Raw genomic sequence first — 26,603 nt, 5'->3', positions numbered from 1 at the left:
ACCGAACCGGGCAAACCGGTTTTGTGCACATCCCTAGTCACAAATCCATCTCTCTATATCTCTAATGATTGAATTGCCAACTACAAGGAGGCCCCCACCTTCCAGTGCAGTATCCCCTGTGCAAGAGGATATGGGATCATAATCCACGGAAGGAGCCCCTTCTAAAGGAGAATTTTCCCCTTCTTCACACTGATGTTCTCCTTCCCTGAGACCTTCATTCTCCCTGACAGCAGAGGAGCTATCATCCTTGGAGCAGGATGCTTCTACTAATCTCTATTTGGATTCCCCCAAGTTTTTTTTGCCTGGGCCACTAAGCAGTATTTGGCTCCTTATTCATGTATTATTACCAAAGGGGTATTGTCTCTCTTAATTAAGCTAGAAGGGAGCATGCTTCATAATTGCCTTCTATTGCCCCTCCTCTCTCCCCAATTTGGTGTTAGTATCTCTGACTTGTGCTATTAGAGATTATAGAATATAAAGAATATTACATTAGGTGGGATTTATTACAAGTTGGTTCTATATGCAGCTCACACCCTATATTTTATTGACAAGCCAAAGGTCTCACTTCCCAACCTTATTTCCTTAGTTCAAAAGTTTGGTAATCTATTTGGATACTCTATAAATTGGGGTAAATCTGATCAGATGTCTTTGGATTCTTATGATATTACTGATAATTATAAGGCTTGGGGTTTTAGGTGGTGTCTGGATTCTTTTATTTATCTTGGAATAATTTCCAAAAAGCCTTTTCATTAGTTAATTAAAAAAATTCCAGGTTTTTGGCTCAAATGAAGAATGACTTGGATTGGTGGCCTATTATTCCTTTGCACATTTATAGTGTTTTTTTAAAAATGTGATTAAGATACATTTAGCGTCAAGGCATATATGTCAATGATATTTTATGGCAAAGCACCCACTCAGATGTTTGTTTCATAAACTCCAATTACTTGTTGGCGAAGGCGGGTTTAACTCCCCATATTTTCAAGCGTATCATTGGGCATTTATTCTATCTTCAGTTGTAGGCTGGAATAATGAGTCTCAGGTTTCAGCTATGCTTTAGGCACAACTTGTAAGTTATCATTCTGGCAGGTATTTGGTTAATCATTTTTTGGTGGATCCATATAGTCATAGTCTTATTTGGGTCTTTGACCAGCACAACAGCAAGATAGACAAAAACGGTTCAAACCATCTACTCCTTCCTACAAAATAATAAAAAGTTTCTATAAAATTACTTAGTATAATAATTAGAAGAAGCCCGAAGTTATCACTATGAAAAAACTATATATTAAAGTTAGTCAACACTAATAACAGAATGACACTGAGTATAAAGGTAGCAAGACAGCAAAATTATGTAATTGATAAAGAGCGGTGTTAAATCTCATAGAATATTTAGTTCTTAATGAGCTCTAAATGAATTTTGCTAGCTACAAGGCAGAACTTAGACACATTATAGGATCTAGAGTAATTCTGATCTGCCAAGAGGAAATGTAGGTAAAAGGAATCAATATAGCCTGGATAAGAGCTAATATCTGAAGAGATGAGCTTATGCCGAATATCACGGTACTAGTGACAGTACAAGAGTACATGAGCTGTCATTTCAATCTCACCAGAGCCACAGGGGCAAATTTGCTCTCCATATGGAATTCTCTGATATCTCCCTTCCAACACAGCTGTGCACAAAGCATTGCATCAGGCCAGTGTCAGGGCTCTGCGGTACTTTGGGACTGTTAGCTGGTTTAAATAGTTGGCGGAGGTAAAGCTCAGAATTTGATTGCCCAAAAAGACACCAACTGGAATGGAGCCCTGATCAATTTGCTGCTCCATATAATACATTCTTTCCCTTATTTTGAGTCTAGCATTTTCATAACCCAGGGTTAGCAGTACGGTAGGAGAAATAATATAGCCTTTCCTCCACCCCTCTCCCCCACCATGAGCACCAATGGAGCACCTTGAGCACCAGTTAAGCTAAACCAATGGAATGGAAAATCAGCTTAAGCCAGAATTCAAAAATAATAATTCAAGCCCTAGCCTCTATTTTGAGCAACCCTACTTCCAGCCGTAGAACCTCCCTAGGAATGCAGCTGGGGACCTGAAATATATTCTTCAGGAAATTAGATTGAACCACTTCTAATTTAGAGAAATTAGGATATATGCCCAGATGCATTCCATACAAGAGCTGTGCACAGACTTTGGCCTCAAAGAGGTTAACATCCACAGGAATAAAATGGGCACCCTTGGATCAGTAATAAGATTGAATTGCCTGTGTGCTCTTCCTAGCATTCTTACTAACAGATCCATATAATTACCTGTGCTTAAAGCTGCAAGACATATAGAGAGAGTTCTGAGTTGTAGGCATGGTTTTAATCCTCTCCCCCACCCCGCCTGCCATAGAAAGCTTACACTATGGAATATACCAGTTTAAAGACTGCTCATAATTTTTCTTTGGGTCAGACTGGGCATCCCATAATGTTGTTATGTTAGATCAGTTTATTTCCTCTGAAACTCTATTTAAATCCTTTGAGAATATGGGGACAGAGTTTGGTTATTTATTTATTTATTTATCATATTTCTACACCGCCTATGTACATCTCTAGGCAGTGTACAAAATTTAAATTCTAAAAAAGTAAACACAGATTAAAAATACACAAGACACAATTAAAACAATCTCATAAAACAAGTTATTAAAACAAATTATTAAAATTATTTATCTAAGAATGCTTGTGGGCAGTTTTTTTTGTCGTCATGGGTTTTTGATCTTCATGCAATTACAGCTTCTGAATCTTTATTCAGAAGATCTAGAACATTTATCAGATGTACTAAAACCAGTAACCAGTAACTTTTCTTTATCAAAAATGAAGTGATATGGATAAGATTGATACTGATTATATTAGAGATTTCTAGAATCATAGCTTGAGTACCTTATTCTTTTAAATCAAAGGTGGGTCACTTTGAAGGCACTGAAGTCCTCCTTTTGATCTCAAGATGAGGTTAATGCAGCAAAAACCTTTATTTCATACTTATTGAACACCTCAGAGAATGTTTAATAAGGGTTGGTTGCAGATGTTGGAGGTGTAATTTGCATATGAGAACACATATGATTTGGTCTCATTCTATTATTGTTCCATTTTGGTTCTTTTGGGGTACATCCCAAAAGGAAGGACAAAATCTGCTCTTGAACTGCAACTGTGAATAACTGATATCTTTTCCTGGTCAGCATTTGATCTAGTTCACAGATTAGGGATACTCATAGATTCAGGATCACTTCTGGCCACCCCTGCCTAGCACTGGATTGATGGTTCCAAGCTGCAAACATGGACTTGGAGGGGGGATAGAACCCCATCTAGCATAGGTTGTAAAGAGATTACCAACAGAACTGCTTCCTTCTGGATAAGAGCACAGTGCCCTAACAGTGCTGCTTTCTTGGTCTGCTTGGAATACACAGAAAAGCTTAAGGTGTACATGCTCTACCTTTTCCAGGTTAAGGGGACCAACTCTCAGAGGTTCTCCCAAATCCTGGAGATGGTACTACTAGAAATCCTTTCTCCTAATCCCAGATGTGTGCAGGATGGTTATGCAGTCTGGATAAAAATACACTTTGCACATATTTAGAGGCACTTGTGTTCGCTGGAACCTGGAAGCAGGTTTCTGGAGAAGATTCCTGCCTCAGACACATACATTGTTTTGCCACTGTACAGGAGAACATTTTATGGTCCTTCTGTGCCAAAGCAAATAAAACAGAAGTTAGATGGCCTATTTCCACTAATCAAGCTAGACTTTACTTCTAAATTTAACACATGAAGACAGAAGAACAACTCCTGTTCTCTATTGCTACTGTTTGGGTTCTGCTACATTGAAGGGGTTTCCACTAGGCATGTGCACGGAACTGGTGGGGGTCAGTTTGACGGTGGGGGTGGGATGGCTTTAAGGGAGGGGTGGGTGCACTTACCCTCCCCTGCTGCATTTCCCTCACCGGTGCATGACTCCTTAAGAGCTCATCAGGGCAGCAGCGTACCTCCCTGCCACCCCGTGCCGCTGTTTTCTGGATGTACCCGGAAGTAGGAACAGTGACTATACATGATGTTCGCATGCATGCACACATGTCATGTGCACGCCCCCAATATGTGTGTGCACGTGAGTGATGCACACAGTCACCATTCCTACTTCCAGGTACATCCAGTAAATCATGGCACGGAGCAGCAGGGAGGTACGTTGCCGCCCCGACAGGCTCTTAAGGACTCGCGCGCTGGCACGGGAAATGCGGCACGGGGGGAAGTGCACCCACTCCTACCCTTAAAGTCATCCCCCCCCGCCATCAAACCATTGAGCTGGCAGGGGTTCCAACCGGTTCGGTGGCCTGTATAAGGGCCTCCAAACCGGTTAGTGCACATCCCTAGTTTCCACAAGGCATTCCAACCATGTTCATATATCCTCACAATGAATATTGCTAGGGGTGGCATTTTCAGTGTTAAAGTGGCAGTTGGAGGGACAGGTTAAGCACATCCCCTATTTCTCTGCTCCAAACTGCTCCGTCCTAAGGACCAGCCACTAAACACCAAGAAACAGCGATTATAGTTTAGTTATACAATTATAGTTTAGTCACAGGTAATGTGTTGATCTGCTCAAGCTATCGTTCTTTTGTTTGTTGTATTCATTTTATTTTAATTTAATGTTCATGAGTTTTCAGCTTCCAAAGAAATGTCAGTTCAAATGAATAACTACCTTTTCATAAAATACTAGTGTCCTGATACTTCTTATGTAGACCACTGACAAAAATTGCAAAGGCAAGTGGAGGGGGGGAGAGGAGGACATATCTTCTTAATCACGGCTGGTTTAATACTTCACAGTCTGATGTGGAACAAGAATAGCAACTATTATTCCAAGTCCTTTTTACCGGAAGGGTGGAAAACTGCCAAGTGCAGAAATTATCAACATAACAGGATTTTTACAGCACATCATACTGGGTTACATCCCATGCACTGGGGTTTCATCAACTGCAAACCATTAGAAAGCAAATATAAATGCATAATAAAATAGAAGCACTAAGCAGCAGGAAGAAAACATGGCAGAAGTGCTGGACTGATGGAATAACAAATCTCTAAATGTGCACGTCATTTTTGGATTCTTCATAAAACTATGCCACCTTTTTTTTCAAAACCCAAGGAGTGTATGACTGTATTTAAGTTTAATTTAGGAGTTCAGTAAAGCAATAAATAATTGCTAATTTTGTAAATAATACATTGCCCATGGATAGTTTTCATTTGCCAGGAGTCCCTTTTACTAGCATTGGTTGATATGCCACTGTGGCCCTGTTTGGAAAACAGTGACCTGGCCATAGTTAATCATGTACTAATAACATCCAAGTAGGTTTACTGAAACATTTGCTATGTGAGGATGCCTCTGAATATGATTCAGAAACTAACATTGGTCCAAAATGCAGCAGGATTAGCAGGGGTTCCACAGACAGAAGACCAGGGCCCACTAGGGGTGTGCATGAAACCAGTATGCCCGGTTTGGTTCAAGTCCAAAGTGGGCATGTTCATCCCGCCCCCCCAAATAGATTCTCCCCCCGCACCCGAATTCAGGTGTTCTGCATGGCCTGGATCATGACCTGGCCACATAGATGGCCAGTGTGCGTGCACGGCAGACTCCAAAATGGCCACCAACAGTGCAAAAAGGCCCCAAATGGGCTGATACTGCAGTCCAAAGCACCAGATGACCTTTCCCAGCAGCCTGCCAAAATCCCCAAACACCAGTGTCACTCTCTAGAAACACCCACCTAGTAAGGATTGGAGCCACCATATCACCATGACCCTGCCATCCCAACCTTGAGAGGCATCCCAATAAGATTCCATGGTTGATAGTATCAACAGGGTTGCTCTCTGTCTATCTTCCTGTAAGGTAATCCTCCAGGATGATCAAGGCAGTCTCCGTCAAAGAACCAGTATCTAAATTATTGTTGCTATTAATTATTACAATTTTTCTATACTCAATTTCAAGAAGAGTTCTCAAAGAGGTTTACAGAGCAAAAAGAATAAGATGGTTCCCTATCCCAAAAGAGTTCACAATCTAAAGGGTAAAATCATGGTTCCCCCTTTATTGATGATTTTACCCAAGGGCCCCCCAACTTTATTTTACAAAAAACGGACCACAGCCGATCAAGGATTCCCAGATGGGGAAGCCTTTTAAATCCAACCCTGCCCTGCCATGTGTTATATTTGCAGCGATCAAATCAGGTTGTCCAGTTTATGGAGCCACAATAACTGCATGTACTTGTGAACATACTTCTTTATCGATTCATGTTTGGAGAACAGAACACATAGTGCCTGTCTTGCCATCCCGTCCCATTTTGGCATGTTTCTGGGTGAGTCTGGGCCACCCTCTCTATGATTTTGGTTCCAGAAATAACACGAAACTGCTGTTATGACAGCATCTGCGTTTGGATGTAATGCTGCCACCTTCAAACCTCAGCTTGGAGCAGCAAAACTCACTACAAACCGAAGGTTCAAATTGGAGTTTGGCGAGGGAAGTGGCGCAGTTCACTTTTGCCACAAAACCATAGTTTCACACATTCAGATGTACACGAATTCCAACTTCTGCCCCATTCAGCTCTGGTTTGGTGTATTGTGTGAATGGGGCCAATGATAAAATAGTGAAAAAACAAGAATAAGTTTACTAGAATGAAATCTCCAAAAATCCAGAAAAACAGTACAGGAATAAACTGGAAAAAAAATCAGTTAGGCAAGAGTAAAATTTAACACTATAGAAGAAACAAGCTTGCTACCCTTCTAAACTAAGGCCTAGCAGATTCCAGTAGGCCCAGCTCCCTCACTGCTAATTTCCCCAGCAGCTTCTTTCTGATCCTATTCAGTCTTCCAACCTTCCAGCCTCTCAGCTCACACAGCAATCTGCTCTCCTTTCTCCTCTCCAGTCCTCTCTTTTTATTCACTTCTCCTCCCCACCACCTTCCCCTGAAATGGCATACACAAACTAATCAGGGTGATTCTTCCTTCAAGCAGCCAGAACCTTCTGTCCCTGCCTGGAGACAACCACTTAGATACATTCCCTCCAAAACCCAGAAGCAACACAACTTTTTACCTCAGACTCAGCTGTCAATCAGAGGCTACAACCTTTTAACCCCTGTAGAGCTTTAAAGAACCAGGGGGAACAGAGAACCACCAATACAAAGAAAAAAATTCACAAATCATAAAGGGGAGTCATTCCTTCACAACACAGTAGTAAAACCCCCAGTCCAGAAAACCTCCAGTAAAAACAATGGACTTGCAGCAGCAAAAATCTATCTTTCTATATAATTAATAATTCTTGTAGACAGACCAGGGCGGATTCCTGTAGACGGATCACGGATGCATAGGGATGTGGCAAGCCATGCCCCCACTGAAGCCACAACCAATGACGGGCCCAGAGGAGGAGACTGCCGGCCGGGAGGAGGAGGCGGCAGGGGTGAGAAAAAATGGCAGCAGCAATGAGGTGGGCGGAGGTAGGAGAAGGAGGAGGTGGGAGGCTGCGGGGGGGGGAGAAATAATGGTGGTGGTGGACGGCAGCCTCACAAGGGAGCCTGGCTGTGGTGCGCCCTGGCAGAGGAGGCAGGCGGGTGAAAACGGCAGGGAGGGAGCCCAGCAGGGAGGCAAAGCTGCCGGTGGCGGGAGGAAGACGGGGACCTCCAGAACGACGGGGATCTGACTGGGGCGGAAGGGAGGGGGGAAGCAGCAGGAGAGAGAAAGCAGCAAAGCCCGGCTGGACAGAGACAAACTAGCGGCACAGATGCTATGCGCCAGGTCTGCTAGTCATACTCTGTTCATGGAAAACAAAGAAGGGTGGGCCTGTAAGTTCTAGTTGCTTGGCTAGACTGCTGGCTTGGGTTGTTGCTTGTTTCTAAGGAAGTTGTTGCTTAAAAGTATTGAAGCTGCAGAGGGAAGACTGCAGATCCCAAGTCCCTTCAAATGTTGGTTCTCTGGTCCTGCTTCAGACACTGGCTCCTACCACATTCCGGTCTGGCTGGCTTGTCAGGAGCCGTTATGCTAGTCTGAGCTTTGGATTGTGACTAGAGCGTACAAATCACAGGGGCTGGCCTGGAGTGTCAGGGTTTTAGCCTCTTTCTCAGAGTTTCCAGGGAAAGTAGAAGAATCTCAGGGCAAGAGGCCAGAATCCAGGGTGCAGACAACTTTCTCAGTGCTGGAGAGGTTTTGCCATTTGTTCCTGACCCCTGCCAAATTTTATTACTTTATTTGGCATATTGATATACCACCCCAAACTCATGTCTCTGGGTGGTTTACAATTTAAAAAACAGCACATATTAAAATATTAAGCTGTAGCTGCTCCTGGCCTATGGAATGCGCTCCTGGCAGATATCCATAGTTTCAGCTTGTTGTTGGCCTTCAAGAGAGCCCTGAAGACTTACTTGTTTAGCCTGGCTTTCCAAGGTTTTAAAATTGTTTTTAAGTATTTTAAATTGGTTTTAAATCTCTCTGAACTGTTTTAAATTTGTTTTATATTATTTTAACCTGTTTGTTTTAAATGGTGCTTGTTCTTGTATTTTACTTGTTGTGCACTGCTCAGAGCCTTTGGATGGGATGATACAGAAATGAAATAAATAAATGTTACCATAGCACTTTGGGAACACCTTCCCTATAGCTTCTTTCCACACCACCATAGTACCATTTGGAAACCCAGAATTGTGTGATGTTTGGGTATAGGTCATTCCCATGCTAAACATGTAATCAGCTCCTCCATGTGTGTTTTTCTGTGTAAAGTAGAAGCTGTGGTGTGCGTGCACATGCACAATTTGTATGCACAGATTGAAGTGGGCTGCCCTTTGCCCCATCCTGGTTTCCTATCCAAAATCCTTTCCGAAGCAAATTTTATTCTAATATGTAGCTGGGCACATTTTGAGCAGTGGGGAAAAAATGTGCAGTGGCAACTAGGTGTGTGTGCAGTTAGGAATATGGGGGTTTAATAAAGAACAGACTTGCAGAAATAGTGGTGTGTGTGTGTGTGTGTGTGTGTGTGTGTGTAAGAAATAGAAAAACAGGATGATTACTGTTTGTTTCCAATTTTCATAACTTCATATTGATATTATGTTATTGGAACCAACTACTTGAATAGTCAAAAGCATGTGAATCTTCAGTGTGAAAAAGCATGTGAAAAACTTATTGAATTATATATATATACACATGTATGCACAGAACAATTACACAGCAGTCAAATGAAGAAGTCTCCATGATTGTGTCATGTGCTACACCTCTTCTCATATTGTATCAATCACTGTTATTTTTTTCTTTTCTTATTTTCAACTGAACTGTAGTATTCTGGGCCATACTGCTATTGATGATGAATTGATTTGTAAGTCTGCCATCTTTGTTTTTAGATACACAGGTCTAGATACTAGAAACAGATCCAGATACACAGATTTAGATACTATCTTTTTTTTTTTTTAAGATACACAGCTTAATGTATTTTATTGTTTGAATAAAACTTCAGGTGAGGAGATGCAGGACAATCAGCACAGCAAAGTGTTGGACTAGGACCAGGAAGACCTGAGTTCGAATCCCCATTCAACCATGAAACTCACTGGGTGACTTTGGGCCAGTCATGTATCTCTCAGCCTAACCTATCTCACAGGGTTGTTGTGAAGATAAAGATAACCATGTACACTGCTCTGGGCTTCTTGGAAGAAGAGCGCAATATAAATGAAATACATAAATAAACAATAAATAAAAAATAAATAACAGAAATATTTTAAATAAATAAATAGGTGAACAATATTAACTAACATGTAGAGCTTCTCGAAACCAGCAAATGCAAACTGGGGGGGGGGGAGATTATATTAAAACCAGTATACAGAACCCTTTTCTTTTCTATTTTCCCCTTACCCACTCCAAGAAAACCTAATATAATAAAGAAAAGACTGTCTGTATATTGGTTGAAATGCCAATCTTTTTCATTTGATGTTTGCCTCAGCTGTTTTCTAGAAACCACTTTTCAAACTTTATGTTCCTTTATTTAAAATAATCCTGAGCAAACACTAGGATCAGAAATATTAGTACACTTCCAGGACTGTGTGATCTGAGTGTGAAGCCCCCTTCTCCAAACTTTTACATATTTCCCTTGTTTGAAAATACTGCTTTCCTGTGTATTTTCCCACCCATGCGTACAGCTTTCCATTCTAGTTGGTGCTGCCAGTCAGTCTGGAGTTGGGCTGCAGACTGTTCAACTATTTTTACTTTCACACAGGTATGGAGATTTTTTTTTAAAAAAAAATTTAAATGACTTCCTCCTCCCGCCTGCCCTCCTGCCCTATGGCAGTCTGCTTGACTGCTTATAAGATACTACTTAATATCTGTAGCAGCATGAATTCAGATACATTCTTCTTTCAGCTACTCTACCGGAAGGAGAATAATGACCTTCTCATTCATCTACCTCCACTTTTAGCTTGTGAAGAAAGAGAATGTCCCTGTCTTTCTTTTTTAATCTGTGGTATTAGCAAACAACCTCTCTTCCCTCCCACTGCCCTCCTTGTTGGAAAACTCTGGCTTCATGCAACTTGGTGCAACAGAGGAAAAAGTTCTCGGTTTGAATTGAGCAGCAGTGTTATGCATAGCTAGATTGGTGCAAGAGCTGCCTAGGAAGGGTGGCACATGTGTGTCCTTTACTGAACCTGCATTTTTTATTGAACCCGAGTTCCTATCAAACAAAATAACTGCTAAAAGCATAGTTAAAGGCAGAGCCCTTTAACCTATTCAAACGCCCTGGAACACAATCAAGGCCAAGTCTCCAAACCAATTATGCAAACTGGATACAATCAAACCCTTTTCTTCTGTGCTTTCTTGAAGAGCCACAGTCACACCCATAATTTTCCTTAGGTTTGCCCCCTTTTATCCATTTCAAAACCTAAGGTTTTCTGAACCTTGGAATCTTGAAGAGGACAGAGCCTTATAAAAGGTTCTGCCTTCCCAAGGTGTGTGTGTGTTAGGTTTCCTGGGCAGAAGATTCTTAAAAAACAAACAAAAAACCCAACACCCCATTTTTTGACATTATGTATCTTACAAACATCTTTCTCGGGGGTTTTTCTCACACACACCCCCGCCCCTGAGCCTAACCTTTCCTCCCCAAGCCACTTTCCTCCCCAAGCCAGCCTTTGTGTGCTGTGCTGGTTGGCGGGGGGGGGGGGGAGAAGTTGAGGGGGAAAAGGATAGATAGAGGGGGGAGAACAGAGAAGAAATGCAGAAGGGGGGAAGGAGAGATGAGAAGGAATATATACCTTTTCAACAAGCAATGTGGGTAAATCAAAAGGATTCTTATTCTAAGAATAAGTCAAGGATGTTGTCCCAGATTTCGGACCATTTATCTGGTTTATTTACTTTTATGAGGGCCTATTTTTCATGTGCCACCAAGTCAAGCAAGTCATGCACCCATTCCTCAATCCTAGGGGAGTGGGAGATTTCCATTGCCACAGTATTACTCTCTTGGCCTCCAGTAAGCCTCTCCATAGCCACGGTTTAAAACTTGATTTTAGTCCCCAGCCTGCTGGGATATATCCCAGTACTGTGCTCAAGTCCCTCAGTGTGAGAGATGAATCCATCACAACATTAATATGTGTAATCACCTCCTTCCAGAAGCCTTACACTGTGGGACAGTCCCAGAACATATGTGTTAAGTGAGGATTATTGCATCTCCAGCAATTACTATTTGAGGCCATATTTAATTGCTTAAGATGCAGGGTGGTCCAGTAGGCCCTGAAAATAAACTGCTGTTGGATAAGGCATAATTTGAGATCCATTGAGCTACATTTAACACTATCTACAATCTTGTGCCATTGGTCTGATAACAGTTTATGTGTGAGTTCCATGTTCCATTTGTCCCTGAGTATATCCAAGCCAGGGTCCAGAACTCCTCATACAATGATATACAGGTATTTATTAGTTTTTGGAGAGAGGACATATTACTGGCATGCACCAATATATCTGGAGTTATCGGGGCCGCTAGGGCGTCTGGTCCGAATTGAGCAGATATCCCACATTTCAGATGCACATACTGCCAGGCACTTGAAAAGCATTGTGAAAAACTGACTGGTTTAGTATTGTTTGTGTGCTGAGATGTTGATTGGTCTGAGGGTCAGGGTCAGTGAGTTAAAGCATGGCAACTGTTGTCACGTACTCAGATTGACAGGAGGAGTTCTATAGATGTGTGCTGTGGAGTCAATTGGAAGTTAACTGCCAAGGAAGAAGCTGGCAGAAAGACACTCATACTATAAAGTGGTAAGCTGTAAGTGGGTGTGCTTTGAACTGTGTGTTTCTTGGAAACAAAACATCTTTTGTTTTGTTTGTTCTTATTTTTCTTTGTGAACCAATCCATCTTCTTTATTTTTAAAATATTTGGACTTTCTCTATTGGAATAATACCCCCATGCCTATAGCATTTCCCTGCTATCAAGAGTAATAGGCATTACTGGAGAGGATTATTGAAGATAAATGGTGGCAGGAGATACAGGAACCATCACAAGCATCATAATTTGCAGCAGCTACTGCTATTTGGTAGTGCAAGCTCCTACTTACTGCTCTGAAAACCTACCCAGCCAATTACCTGCTTCTATACTCACAAGTTTTATTTTATTTTATTTAAACAATTTCTATACTGCCCAGAAATCATGTTTCTGGGCAGTTTTACAATAAAAATACAATTAAATCAAAATTAAAACAACTTAAAATTTAAGAAATGTTAAAAGTGTTAAAAACTATTTAAACTGTAAAACAAATTAAAAGCCTGGGAGAACAGATGTGTCTTGACTGACCTTTTAAAAGTTGTCAGAGATGGGGAGGCTCTTATTTCAACAGGGAATGCATTCTAGAACCTCGGGGCAGCAATAGAGAAGGGCTGACCCTGAGTAGCTCCCTGCTCAGGGTCCTACAATGTTTTATGTGCAAAAAAATTTCATATTTAAGGAGTGCATGTCTTAGCGAACAGAAAAACAAATTTCCAAGAAATTTGATAAAGGAAGATAAAGATAAATCTCAGAAAGGCAGATTTTTTTATATAAACAGACTTCTGTATGCAAAAATGAATGTAAAGGTAAGAAAGTTTGAATAACAGAAAGGTTTGTACTAGGGATGTGCAAATTGATTTGGATACAAATCGATTTGTACCTGAATCTAGCTGATTCCGGTGATTCGAATAAAAAACAAATCACCCCTGTGGTCCACTGGCTAGATTCGGGTACAAATTGAATCATGCCTAATTCACTTTGAATCGATTCAAGTTTTGGATCCCTCCTATTAATTCCCCCAGACTGCCAGCTTTCATTAAAAAAAAAAAAAAGCTAAGCTCTAGCCCTTATAGAAGTGGAGTTATGGAGCAAAATGTGTGGTCACTATTTTTCAAGTGTTTGGATTCTTTGGTGTATAAGAACTTTCACTCAATGAATCCTTATGAGGATTCATTACACACCTTCATTTCTTCTATTCATTTTGACTGTCTTTTGGACACTGCCATCAACTGCCATGTGCCAACTACAACCCACTCCCATCCGCAAGGCGGTGGGGTACTACTCAGTTTATGTTAAGTGCCTAATGGGTAGAGGCTACCAAATTGCAGAGAAATTGGGCAAAGGGCTATTTTTGGTGAATTATTGAGGTTTTAGTGTCTTTGGGGCAGATTTGGGGCATAATGTGGGATCTGGGGTGGAAGAGTGGGGTGGGGTGCTAGTGCCTAATGGGTGGAGACTACCACCCAAATTTCAGGGGAATTGGGCAAAGGGCTGATTTTTGGTGAATTGTTGAAGTTTACACGTCCTTAAGGTTTTTCCCCATAAGGTATAATGGAGGTGTATCACTTCACATCGGTGTGAAAGGGGTGGCCTAGAGCAGTGTGGGGTTGGTGGTAGTGCCCAAGGGGGGCAAGGAAGCTACCACAATTTTTTCAAAGGATTTTGGCAGAGGGCTGGTTTTTGGTGATTTGTTGAAGTTTACGCATCTTTAAGGTTTTTCTCCATAGGGAATCATGTAGGTTTCAGCAGCCCCATAAATGCAATTGGGGAGCGATGGGGTGACCCAGAGTGAGTGGCAGTGTAGTGAACAGAGGGTGCCAGCCACCCCCATGGGAAACCCATGGGGTACAGGGTTCTGTTGTTTCTGAGGTGTTCTGAGTGTGGATTCTCTGATAGCAAATGAGAGTGGATTCATGGTTTGTATTGAAAATCTCATTTGCTACCAGAGAATCTACACTCAGAACTTCAACAATTCACCAAAAATCAGCCCTTTGCCCAATTCCTCTGCAATTTGGTTGGTAGCCTCCACCCATTAGGCACTACCACCCCACCCCACTCCTTTGGCCCTGGGACCCATTTTTGATCCAAATTGATTAAGATTCAGATTAATTTGGATCCAAATCAAATCTGGGGTGATTTCGATGGGTCACAATCGGACTGAAAAACAAATTAGGGGTGTTTCGATTTGGATCCTAACCGAAACACCAAAAATCCAAATTGCACACCCCTAGTGAGTTCTGCAAGAGAAAATATTTGCAGAATTAATACAAACCAGAGTCAAAACAAAGTATTTGTAGACTTTGGAGCAACTTCATGTTTCTTTAACAATCTACAGGATTTCTCAGACATTTGATATTAATTATAAAATTGAAATATTCTTGGCAAATGGTCAGTCAATTTCTGCAAAAGGGAAAGGCACAGGTCTCTAAAATGTAATGTTGGAGCAGGAGAAATAAGTGAAGTAAGCATTCCAGATGCCTATTATGTGCCATGTTTGCAGAATAGTTTACTGAATGTGAAAACAGTTACAAAAAGGGGCTGCAGAATTATTTTTAGAAAAAGTCATTTTGTATTTTAAAATAGAGATTTATTACTTAGAGCTATGTTAAAGGATAGCTTTGTAAGGCTGATTGCAGAAGAGATTTGGCAAATATGGCAGGTGACTGCATATACAATGACTGCTTAAACTTATGGCATTATAGGATTGGTCATCAAAGTAAAGATAGCATCTTCAAGCTGAAAAAGGAGCATCTGGCAAGAGATATAAAAATAAAGCCATTCAAGTTTGAAAACAGGTGCATTGAGTGTATTCAAGTGAACGCTATCAGGAATACATACTCTTTAAACATGGAAATTCAGCCTTTTGAGGTATTGGACTTAATCCATAGCGATGTTAGTGGTCCCGTCCAGGTGAAAACACCAGGGATAAATTTGAATAATCTGACTTTTATTGATGATTCTCTCTCATTCATATATTTTATATATATAGATAGATAGATAGATAGATAGATAGATAGATAGATAGGTGTATGTGTGTGTATATATATATATATATATATATATATATATATATATATATATATATATACATACACACACACACATACACACACACAGACACACACACAGACACAAGCACGTATTTGCTGAGGGAGAAAAGTGAAGTATTGATGAAAATCAGACAGTATGTGAGCAATCACTAACAGATTTGGGAAGAAACCTAAGACTTTGCATACTGACAGTGGCAGTGAATACTTCAGAAATGACATTGAGCAGTATTTAAAGGAACAGTGAATTAAGCATAATAGAACCATTCCCTATACTCCAGAACCAAATGGAGTAGCTGAAAGGAAAATTAGGACTTGAAACGTGCAGAAGTATGCTACTTGACACACAACTGGAGAATATGTATGGGAGTGGGGACTGCTATTAGGGCAGCAACTTATTTACAAAATAGATTACTTACTAAAACCTAAGATTTAACTCCTTTTTAATTGTGGAACTGTAGAAAAACCAGCTGAAAGCAGATGACAGTGTTCGGAAGTAAAGTGCATGTATAGATCCCCAAGGAGCAGAGAGGGAAATTGGACTGTAGAATTGAGGACAATTTTGTGGGATCTATATCTGGCAATAAAAATTATAGAATACTCGACACTGCTACAGACACTATCAAGTTGCACAGTGTTTACTTTGATGAGAAACAAATCTAATCAAACAGATGAAGAAGCTGAACAGAAATGGCAATCCTCTATAATAAAGACCCTGAGTGTGTGGCCGTGCTGCCCGTGTCTTTTTCGGCGGTTCTGAGCATGCGCTCTGCGCATACTCAGAACCGCCGAAAGAGACACGGCCGCCCAGACACGGGCGGCCATGTTGGCAAGGCCAAGGAGAAGCCAGACGAGGAGAAGCGAGCCAGCCGAGGAGAAGCCGCCGCCGCCGGGCGGGCGGGCCAGCCGAGGAGAAGCGGCCGCCGCTGGGCGGGCGGGCGGGCGGGCGGAGGAGAAGCGGCTGCTGCTGGGCGGGCGGGCCGAGGAGAAGCGGCCGCTGCCGGGCGGGCGGGCTGGCTGAAGAGAAGCGGCTGCCAGGCGCGCGGCCGGCCGAGGAGAAGCCCCGCCGCCAGGCGGGCGGGACGGCCGACGAGAAGCGGCCGCCGCCGGGCACGCGGCCCGGCCGAAGAGAAGCCCCTCCAGCCCAAAACCAACTTGCAGCCACCTATCTGGCTGCTGCTCCTGCGGCTGCTGTTGAGGGTCTCGGGCGATGGGACTCCGTCCTAGCAACTGGGAGGAAGGAAGTAGCAACTGGGAGGAGAAGGGAGGAGGAGCAAACTAGCATCCCCCCCACTAGAGCCCGTTATTATAACGGGCTTAAAAACACTAGTGTCAAAATAAATAAGTAATTGATGTTGCAGATAGATCTGATCAAGAAGGTGTGATTGAATCACAATTGGAGGTGAGATGTTTAAACAGGATTAATAAAGGGATTCCACCTAAAAGAGTTTCTTTTGAGACAAAAGAGGAGAAAATATCTGAATCCATAGATGGGCTTAAAATAAAAGGAATTCCCATTTCGGATACACCTAAGTGGATACAGGCTTCTAGGGCACCCAGTGTTTCAATCAAAGGAAGATTCTCTCCACATTTGTCTCTTCAAACACTCATTGTGGAGAGCAGGAAGGGGGAGTTAAAGAGTGCATCACTGTGGAAGTGGGACTTTCAGGAGCACTCTTGGGGCTGTGGTACTCAGGTACAGTGTCCACAAGTAGATGAATATGGGCAAAACATTATACCTAGTGAAGACCCAGATTTTTGCCTTTCATTCTCTCTCTGGGGCAACAAATTAATTTTGAAAATCAGCTCCAAATTTCAAAGTGAAGCCTTTGATGTTGGGGGCTGATTTTCACAATTAATTTGTGTGTTTCAGAAAACACTTGTGGATCTTCTGAAAGATACTAGTCCTGTTGATAGTTCAGCCAGCCTTTTACACAGGAGACCAATTCTGGCCACTAAGCACTGCCCTGACCCCACCGCCCCAACACATAATCACAACCACTGTTCCCTCTAAGGTGTGTGCACATTCATAAGTTTTGGATGTCCGTTCAGTTCATTTTCGATCCTGCACAGGTTAAATCAGGAATGCCCCATTCTGAATGCAGATGTGCACACACTGCCTTGATACTGCCGCCGAGAATAAAATTCATTCTGCACAGAGGTGGAAAAAATTAGAGGGACCATGATCAGAACCCTTGAAGAACACAAGGGAGACAATTGGAGAGCAAGTGGTGGAAGGGTCATGAAGAATCTCTTTGAAATCCTTTAACAATTTACAATGTACCTTCCATGAACCCATTGTACAATTTAAAATGTACCTTCCATGCATCCACACTACTTCTTCACCTTTTAAAGCCCAACTCAAGATGGTAATAGTGGCAAACTTTTATTTTTGTGCAATTATTAACTGCTCAATATCGGTCATTAAAACAAAAATATTAATGAAACATTAAAATTTCTTAATTTGATGCGTTATAAATTCCAAACAAATTTCTCAGCTGTTCTTTAACTTTATAATGATTTTTCAAATATTTCATCATGGGCAACAACCTTATTAATCTTTCAAAATAAAATAATTCTTTATATCTATGTGTCTAGGTAAACAAACATATTATACCCTACAAAAGATAATGTTTTCACCTAGCTTTTCAATCAATATAATTGGTATTATAGCACTGGGTACACTTGACAGGATCTTCCAGTTTAATTTTTGTGACTTCCAACTACACTGTTTTACATAGCCAGTGAAAATTTATAGGGTGGTCATTAGGGATGTGCAAAAAATGTCGGGCACAGATCGATCTGTGCCCGAAACGAGCAATGCCCAAAAACGCGCAATGCCCGAAACGATCTGTGCCCAAACCGAATCACCCTCGATGTCCCCCGATATTTTTCGTGGCCGAGCCGAATCACCCCTGATTCGTGCCTGAAAAATTCCGGTGATTCGGGATGACGTCTCATTGAATTTCCCGCCTTTTTGCCTCCATTGATTTGAATGCAAAAAGGTCTGATGTGACGTCAGCTCGAATTTCGGGTCCCAGGGGCAAAATAGTGGGGTGGGATGGTAGTGCCTAATGGATGGAGGCTACCACCCAAATTTCAGGGGAATTGGGCAAAGGGCTGATTTTTGGGAAATTTTTGAAGTTTTAGTGTCTTTGGGGCAGTTCGGGGGCATAGCGTGGGATCTGGGCAAAAAGAGTGGGGTGGGGTGGTAGTGCCGAATGGGTGGAGGCCACCACCCCAATTTCAGAGTGATTGGGCAGAGGGCTGATTTTGGGGGAATTGTTGAAGTTTACGTGTCTTTAAGGTTTTTCCCCATAGAGAAGCATTGAGGTGTCAGCAAATGTATAGCTTCACGCGGGGGGCAAAGGGGTGGCCTAGAGCAGTGTGGGGTTGGTGGTAGTGCCAGGTAGGGTCAAGGAAGCTACCTGTATTTTTTCAAAGCATATGGGCAGAGGGCTGATTTTTGGGGAATTGTTAAAGTTTACGCGTCTTTAAGGTTTTTCCTCATAGGGTATACATGGAGCTTTCAGCAGCCCCATAACTACACTTGGGGGGTGCTGGGGTGGCCCAGAGCGAGTGGTAGTGTAGTGCACATAGGGTGCCAACCACCCCATGGGTTTCTAACCCATGGGGTACAGGGTTCTGTTGTTTCAGAGGTATTCTGAGTGTGGATTCTATGATAGCTAATGAGATTTTCAATGAAACACCATGAATCCACTCTAATTTGCTCTAATCTGCTCTAGGCCACCCCTTTGCCCCCCGCGTGAAGCTATACATTTGCTGACACCTCAATGCTTCTCTATGGGGAAAAACCTTAAAGACGCATAAACTTCAACAATTCCCCAAAAATCAGCCCTCTGCCCAATCACTCTGAAATTAGGGTGGTAGCCTCCACCCATTCAGCACTACCATCCCACCCCACTCTTTTTGCCCAGATCCCACGCTATGCCCCCAATCTGCCCCAAAGACACTAAAACTTCAAAAATTCCCCCAAAATCAGCCCTTTGCCCAATTCCCCTGAAATTTGGGTGGTAGCCTCTAACCATTGGGCACTACCACCCCACCCCACTATTTTGCCCCTGGGACCCGTTTTTCTTACCCGGATCAATTCGGATTCGGATTTAATCCGAACCGAATCGGGGGTGATTCGGGTAGCCCGGGCACAGAACAGAATGGGGGTGATTCGGTTTGGGTCCCAAACCGAATCACCGAAAACCCAAATTGCACACCCCTAGTGGTCATAGCGGTTATCATCATTTCCCCATTTTATTGTAATAATGTTCTCACTTTAAATAATTATTTGATGGTAAAACAAACAAAAAACCTGCTGGTTTAAGACCAGAGTAGAGGCTATCACATTTTGGCTCAGGTGCCACAAAGCTTGGAAAATTGCAGCTTTGACATTTAATTTATTTATTTATTACATTTATATCTCGCTCTTCCTCCAGAACAGTGCACATACATGGTTATTTTTATCCTCACAATCCTGTGAGGTAGGTTAGACTGAGAGAGAAGAGACTGATCTGAAATCACACAATGAGTTTCCTGGCTGAATGGGGATTCGAACTCAGGTCTCCCCAGTCCTAGTCCAACAATCTAACCACCATGCCATATGAACAGTAATGACATCATGCAATGTCACAAATTGAGCTAATTTACAATGTACCTTCCATGCACTCACACTACTTCTTCACCTTTTAAGTCCCAACTCAAGATGGGTAGGATAGAATGCCTGAAAAAACAAAGATACTGCACATTGCCCATGTGGGTGCATGCAGAGGAATGTGGAAGGGACTTTTTCTTTAGATATTTGTGAGAACAACATATATGAGGATCGCCCCATGTTAGCCAATACATTCCACTTGCCTGCAGGCACTCCAGTTCTCCATGCATAAGGACAGTAAGGGACTGTAATGTTTCCAGCTCTTTTGGAAATAGTATATAGATTAAAGTGGCCTACTCCACGGAGGTCAATGGGCCCTTCATAAGCAAAGTACAATTTTCCTGTCAGCATTCTGATAACTGGGGATGGGCAGCAGAACAGAGAGAGTTAATATAATTTTTAGAAGTGAAGGAGATACTTTCTGCTTAGACAAGAAAAGGTGGGATGACAGAGAGAAAAGGGATGTGCAGGCTTACTCAGCCCTTATGAACAGAGAAGGACTTGAACTACTATATCCTGTACCTTTTCATGTGTACACAGCAAACTATGTGTGTGTGCATGCACATGGATGGACAGGTAGTACACATGCATGTGTGTGAATGTACGTATGTTTGCATTGTGTGCATGTGCTTGTGTGCATCTGTGTTTCTCTGTGTGTTTGTTGTGTATGTGTGCACATTTGTTTCTCTTCACGCATGCTTGTGTTTGCGTTGCATTGTGTACCTGTGTGCACATGCGTTTCTGTATGTTGTGCTTGCACATCTGTACATGTATGTGTGTTCGCGATTGTATACATTTATGTATATGTGTACACATATGTGCATATGTTATATGCTCGCGTGTGGATATATATATGCTCCGTATGTGTGCAGATGTGCATGTGTGTATGAGATGAAAGTGTTTGAATGTGTGTACAGGGTATTGTGTTTGTATGTGCATAATGTGTGCTTACTTGAACATACATGTATATCTGAATGTAAGTGTATTTGCGTATCTGTGTAATTGTGTGTGCATATGCATAGCTTGTATATGTTCAGGAGATTTTGTGTGGGATGTTATCAATGTGCTGATGACACCCAAACCTATTTCTCCATATCAGCTTCATCAGGTAAAAAGTGATGTAAAAAAATTAAATTTTTAAAAAAGTGTCTAAAGACTTATCTTTTTACCCAGGCCTTTTAGCTTTTTAACTTTGTAACTTTGTAACTTTTGGATTATTTATTGATTTGTTTTAAGCTGTTTTTAATATTTAATTGATTAAAAAAATATATTTTTATTCAGTTTTTCCACACACACAAAAAGGAAAGCACAAATAAAACAAACAAACAAACAGAAAAAGGAGAAAGCACATAAGGACTTCCATCTCATCATTGGAACAAGTGTCAGTAACAAAACCCAGGTCTTGCCTGTAGTTTCATCATTCTCCCCCCAGTAAATCATACAGAAATAAACTCTGGAACATTTTTTAAGCATTTGTTATTACCCCTCGAAGGCCTGATAAAAATCCATTTTATAATGTGTTTTTAGATAAACAAGAAGAGGGTCCCAATCCCTTTTAAATACTTCAAATTTATTTCTTAATAATGCTGTTAATTTTGCCATTTCTGCCAATTCTAATACTTAGTATCCAATCCTAATATTTAATTGATTTTAATGTTTTGTTTTTATTTGTTGTGAACTGCCCTGAGACCTTGGGTTAGGGCAGTATAAAAATGCACTAAATAAATAAATAATTGCATAACTTCCCTAAATGCATCATGGAAGCAGTAATGGGCTGGATGAGGGATAACAAACTTAAATTGAATCCAAATAAGACAGAAGTACTGACTGTGGGGGGTCAGGACCCGAGAGATGGTTTAGATCTGCATGTTCTGGATGAGGTTGCACTCCCCCCCAAAAGAACAAGTACGTAGCTTGGGAGTGTTCCTGGATTCTAAACTGTCTCTGTTCTCTTAGGTTGGGGTAACGGCCAGAGGTGCTTTTTATCAACTTCGGCTATGTCAGTCATGCCCATTTCTGGAGGAAAGTGACCTTAGAACAGGGGTACATATGCTGGTAACCTCCAGGCTTGACTACTGTAATGGACTCTACATGCGGCTGCCTTTGTATGCAGACCAGAAACTACATTTGGTGCAGAATGTGGCAGCCAGACTAATCTCTGGGATAGCCCGAAGAGACCATATAACACCAGTCCTAAAAGAACTGCACTGGTTGCTGCTATGTTTCTGAGCAAAATACAAAGTGCTGCTTTAATATCAATAATATCAAGCCCTTAATTGTTTGAGGTCCAGGATATTTAAGAGAGCACTTCCTATGTCATGAACCGGCTTGTTTGGTGGCTACTTGAGACTGGGCCTTCTGTGTGGCTGCTCCGGGTCTCTGGAATGCACTCCCTGTTAAAATCAGAGTTTCTCCATCTCTGGCTGTTTTTAAAAAGACCCTTAAGCCTGGCTTCTAAGGCTTTTAATTAATTTCATATCATCATTGTTCTAATCATTTTATCCTGTTTTTATATATTTTGTATTTTAACTTATGTACACCAGCTAGAATGCACATCAGGCAGTATAGAAATATGATAAATAAATAAGTAAAATGTGCAATGTGTGTATGTGTTTCTGTGCATTTGTGTGAGTGTTGTATGTGTGCTTGTGTGTGAACCTTTTATTCTCTCTGTGTGCTTGTGAGTATGTATCAGTTTTTGTTGTGCATGTTTGTATGTACATGTTTCTGTGTGCATGTGTTTTTGTGTATTCATTTTGTATGCATATGTGTGCGTGCATACATTGCATTTGCAATGTATGGATGTGTGTGGCAATTGTGTTGGCAAGTTAGTGTTGCAGGCACATTTGTGTTACATACATGTGCTTGCATTTCTGTCCATCGCTTCTCGGCCTTTTGGCTAAGAAAGCATTCTCTACTAAAGTCCATGCATGTTTCTATGTCCATGCATTTTCAAATTCATTCCATACATCCTCCAAGCTGCCACTGCTTCTCCACCACAGTGCTCATGCACCTGCTTTCCTAATTTCTCCATTCCATGTCTGCCCTCCCTTCCACCATTCCTTAAGACTTCACATTACATGGTGGAATAGACATTGTATTTGCAATAAAATAAAGTAAGGTTCTCCACACGAGCAGTGTAAAGAGCCTGAATGGGGGGTCTGCGGGGAGAGTGGGCTTGACCCATTCTCCCCGCACATGAACAAGAAGCCCTCCCTGCACAGCCGGATTGGCCGCCCAGATGATTACTGGCTCCATCATGGAGCCGGTTGGAGCAGTGGGGTTTGGGGGCCTCCTTGCCCCCAGAAGTCAAAGAATAACCCATGTGAGTGCATGGGGCATTTTCGGGAGCCTCCCGATGTGGGGAGGCTTGTTGTAGACCCCCAGCTGGGAGGCTACTCGTGGGTTGCTGCAGTGTGGAGCTGCACTGCGGTTGCACACAATCAGAAGAATGGGATTAGCGGAGTGCACGCTCCGCTAACCTCGTTTAAGGGGGCTATTTAAGTGGGTTTCCCACCAGGAGCCACACGGCTCCTGTTGCAGCACACAACCAGCTGAAACAGGGCTGGGCTCCCTTAGCCTGGTTTCTCCTGGTCGTGAGAATAGCCTCATTATGTTGCTCCTCCTGTCAATGTCAGAGTACTGGCAGATGTGTCAATATTCTGGCTTTATTGCCAAACCTGCCATGTTCTGTATAACAGGGATGTGCAAAATGCGGGTACAAAATGATTAATACCCGAATCTCACTGATTAGAGTGATTTGTAGACAAAATAAATCACCCCTGCCCTCAATTGCCTAGATTCGGGTACAAAACAAATCACCCCAGATTCAGACCCAGAAAATTCAGAGATCCAGGCCTCCATTTTGTGGTCAAAGTGGGTTGGGTGGTAGTGCCCAATGAGTGGAAGCTACCATCCAAATTTCAAAGAAATTAGGCAAAGGAGTGAATCTTAAAAGAATTTTTGAAGTTTGTGCACCTTTAAGCTTTTCCCATAGGGAATAATGGAGATTTCAACTGCTCCATAACTCCACCTGGGGGGCACCAGGGTGGCCCAAAACGTGGTGTGGTGTAGTGCACATAGGGTGCCAACCACCCCCAAACCCATAAGCCTGGGTTTGGGGCACTGGGTTTTGTTGTTTCTGAGGTGTTCTGAGAGTAGATTCTCTGGTAGGAAAGGAGAGTGGAGCTATAAGGCTGCTGAAATCCTGGTTATCCCCTTTGCCCAATTTCTTTGAAATCTGGGTGGTAGCTTCCACCCATTGGGAACTACTACCCACCCTACTCTTTTGCCCCCGGGACCCCCTTTTTTTTGCTCCAAATCGATTCAGATTTGGAAAATTTGGATGCAAATCAAAACTGGGGTGATTCGAGGGGGCAGATTAGGACCCAAAACAAATTGGGGTGATTCGATTCAAGTACAAATTGAAATGAAAAAATTGATTTGTGCACATCTCTACTGTATAATTTCCCTAGCACTTGCTAGCGATAGGTTTTAATGGGACAGGAAAACCTTAATAACTTTTGAACCACTGCTCAAAACTTTAAACCAATAACGGATTGCTTTTCAAGACAAGCCTTATAGAGGACATCAGTCATTTTCACTAACATTTGAAAGGAATAAAATGATATTCCTGGATAAAGTTGGGAGTGGGGGACCAGCACTTTCTAATTTGCTGAAACTATGGCAACTTTGATCAGATTGCTTTAAAATTAAGCGCTATTGTAGACTTCATCAAGTAGGTCACACATGCCAAGTTTCAGGATATTAGCTCAATAATTGTCCTATTTATAAGAAACAGAATTTTAAGAAGTAATGGTGGATGGGGGGGCACTCCTGTGCCCTTTTAATATTCAGTGAATATTTTCTCTGAATGCAAGCTACTTGCAGTTTTACTAGCCCTTATTTTACTGCCATCACTTTGTTATTTCCAACATCAGTTTATTTGCTACTTGGTACTTTTAAAGGTCTGGAAGCAGAAAGAAACCTTAGATAACTTGACCTCCTACATTCAAATATTTCTATGTCCTAAGCATGCATTCGGTCACCACTCCAATTTTTTCTATTCACTGTATAAGCCAGATACTGCAGATCAATCTCATGCTTGCATATCCAGAATGTAACCCTGAAGATAGTTAGAATTGCCCTACACTTTACATGGTAGTGCTTGCTTGTGATAAATGGCTGAGATGTGAAGATACCATAACTGCTCACAAATTCCTGCTACATATCCACTGTGTGTTTGGAGACACCCTTCTGTCCTTCATATGTAATACATTTCCCTTCGATAACACCAAGGAACCTAGAGAAGCCACATAAGGAGTGAAGCAGCTCTCAGCTGTTGGGTAGTATTAAAATAAAATTTGTCTCCATGTTTGGAGCTGTACTCCAATTGCTCTGAAAGAGCAGATTGCAATAACTCCAGTTGCAATGTTTTTTCATCTCAGTAGAAGCATCTTGTCAATTTCACTATAATTACAGGGTGTCTAATATGAGACAAAATTATCAAATTGAACAAAAACTAGTCCTATGTAGGCCAACAACTAAAGGCCAAGGACTAAAGGCCACCAATATAATGGTGGCATAAGCTTTTATGGACTATAAACAACTTCATCAGATGCATGACAACATATGAACACAAGTCCTCAAAAGCTTATGTCACAACAACCAAGTTTTTTAGGTAACCACAGACTCTTGATTGATCTGAAAGTCCATTTATCAAAATAAGAATATGAGGCACTTTTGTCTTCTGTGCCAATAACCTATCCACCATGCAACATAAGCTTGCACCAACAAAACTTCCTGTGGCTATCCTCATATTCCCAAACTTAGCTCTTCATCTGCTCTGTGCAAGAGAGTGTATCACCTGCCCCTGCTGTGCATTTGAGGGTCCTATCCAAATAAAGGCCTTCTTTGGTCACTTCCAGTCAAGGGAATCTTCAGCATGACAAGCATTTCCCACCACTGATATGACTGGTGAATTGATCCTACCTGTGTGGAGCAATATATATACTGTACACTAAAGCCCTTGTGGAGTTTCAGACTAGAGCCTTCAAATCTTGAAATGCTTCACAAACCAGCTACCTAAAGAAATGTAGCAATTTAGTATCAAATGGAATGATGCACAGTTTTTTGGATGGTATTATGCAACTTTTAGTACTTGGACACAGATAAAAATGATTTATTTCTAATTATTAGCTTGGCAAAGTCTTTGAGTCAGAAAACATTGCATATGTTAAATACTATGTATATATGTGTTTGTTTTGCATTTGTAGACCATCTTGCATCAATGACTCCAAGGCAGCTCCCAAGCAGACGTTTTATATGAAGTCTATACATTTTGACTGAGCAGTTCTTAAGTCTTCATGGAATGGCAAAACTATTCTGTACTGGATTTTTAATTTTGCATGTATGAAGTCCCAAGCACTTCTAGCTCAAGGTTTGAAGTTTAATCCAATGACAGGTGCATAAAGAAGCTTTTCTGAATGTTCGCCTTTCAGAGCCAAATGCTCCAGAACTAACTATCCCCTCCCTGCCTGTTTATCCAGTTAGCACTTAGGGGAGGGAGTGATCAGAAACTAATGCACTCAATGCTTCCAGTTCTAATGCTGAGCCCA

The 26,603-nt window shown here is 41.8% G+C and overlaps 1 protein-coding gene across 10 annotated transcripts in view; it reads right to left on the bottom strand.

Annotated features, from left to right (window-relative positions):
- The window catches only part of SCUBE1 (signal peptide, CUB domain and EGF like domain containing 1), a 514,482-nt gene that overhangs the window by 341,650 nt on the left and 146,229 nt on the right, over positions 1-26,603 (bottom strand). The window lies entirely within an intron of this gene.

Source organism: Hemicordylus capensis, chromosome 5 (genome assembly GCF_027244095.1).
Source record: "Hemicordylus capensis ecotype Gifberg chromosome 5, rHemCap1.1.pri, whole genome shotgun sequence".
Taxonomy (NCBI): domain Eukaryota; kingdom Metazoa; phylum Chordata; class Lepidosauria; order Squamata; family Cordylidae; genus Hemicordylus; species Hemicordylus capensis.
The sequence above is the reverse complement of the archived record's forward strand: the minus strand, read 5'-3'. Positions and strand labels throughout refer to the sequence as shown.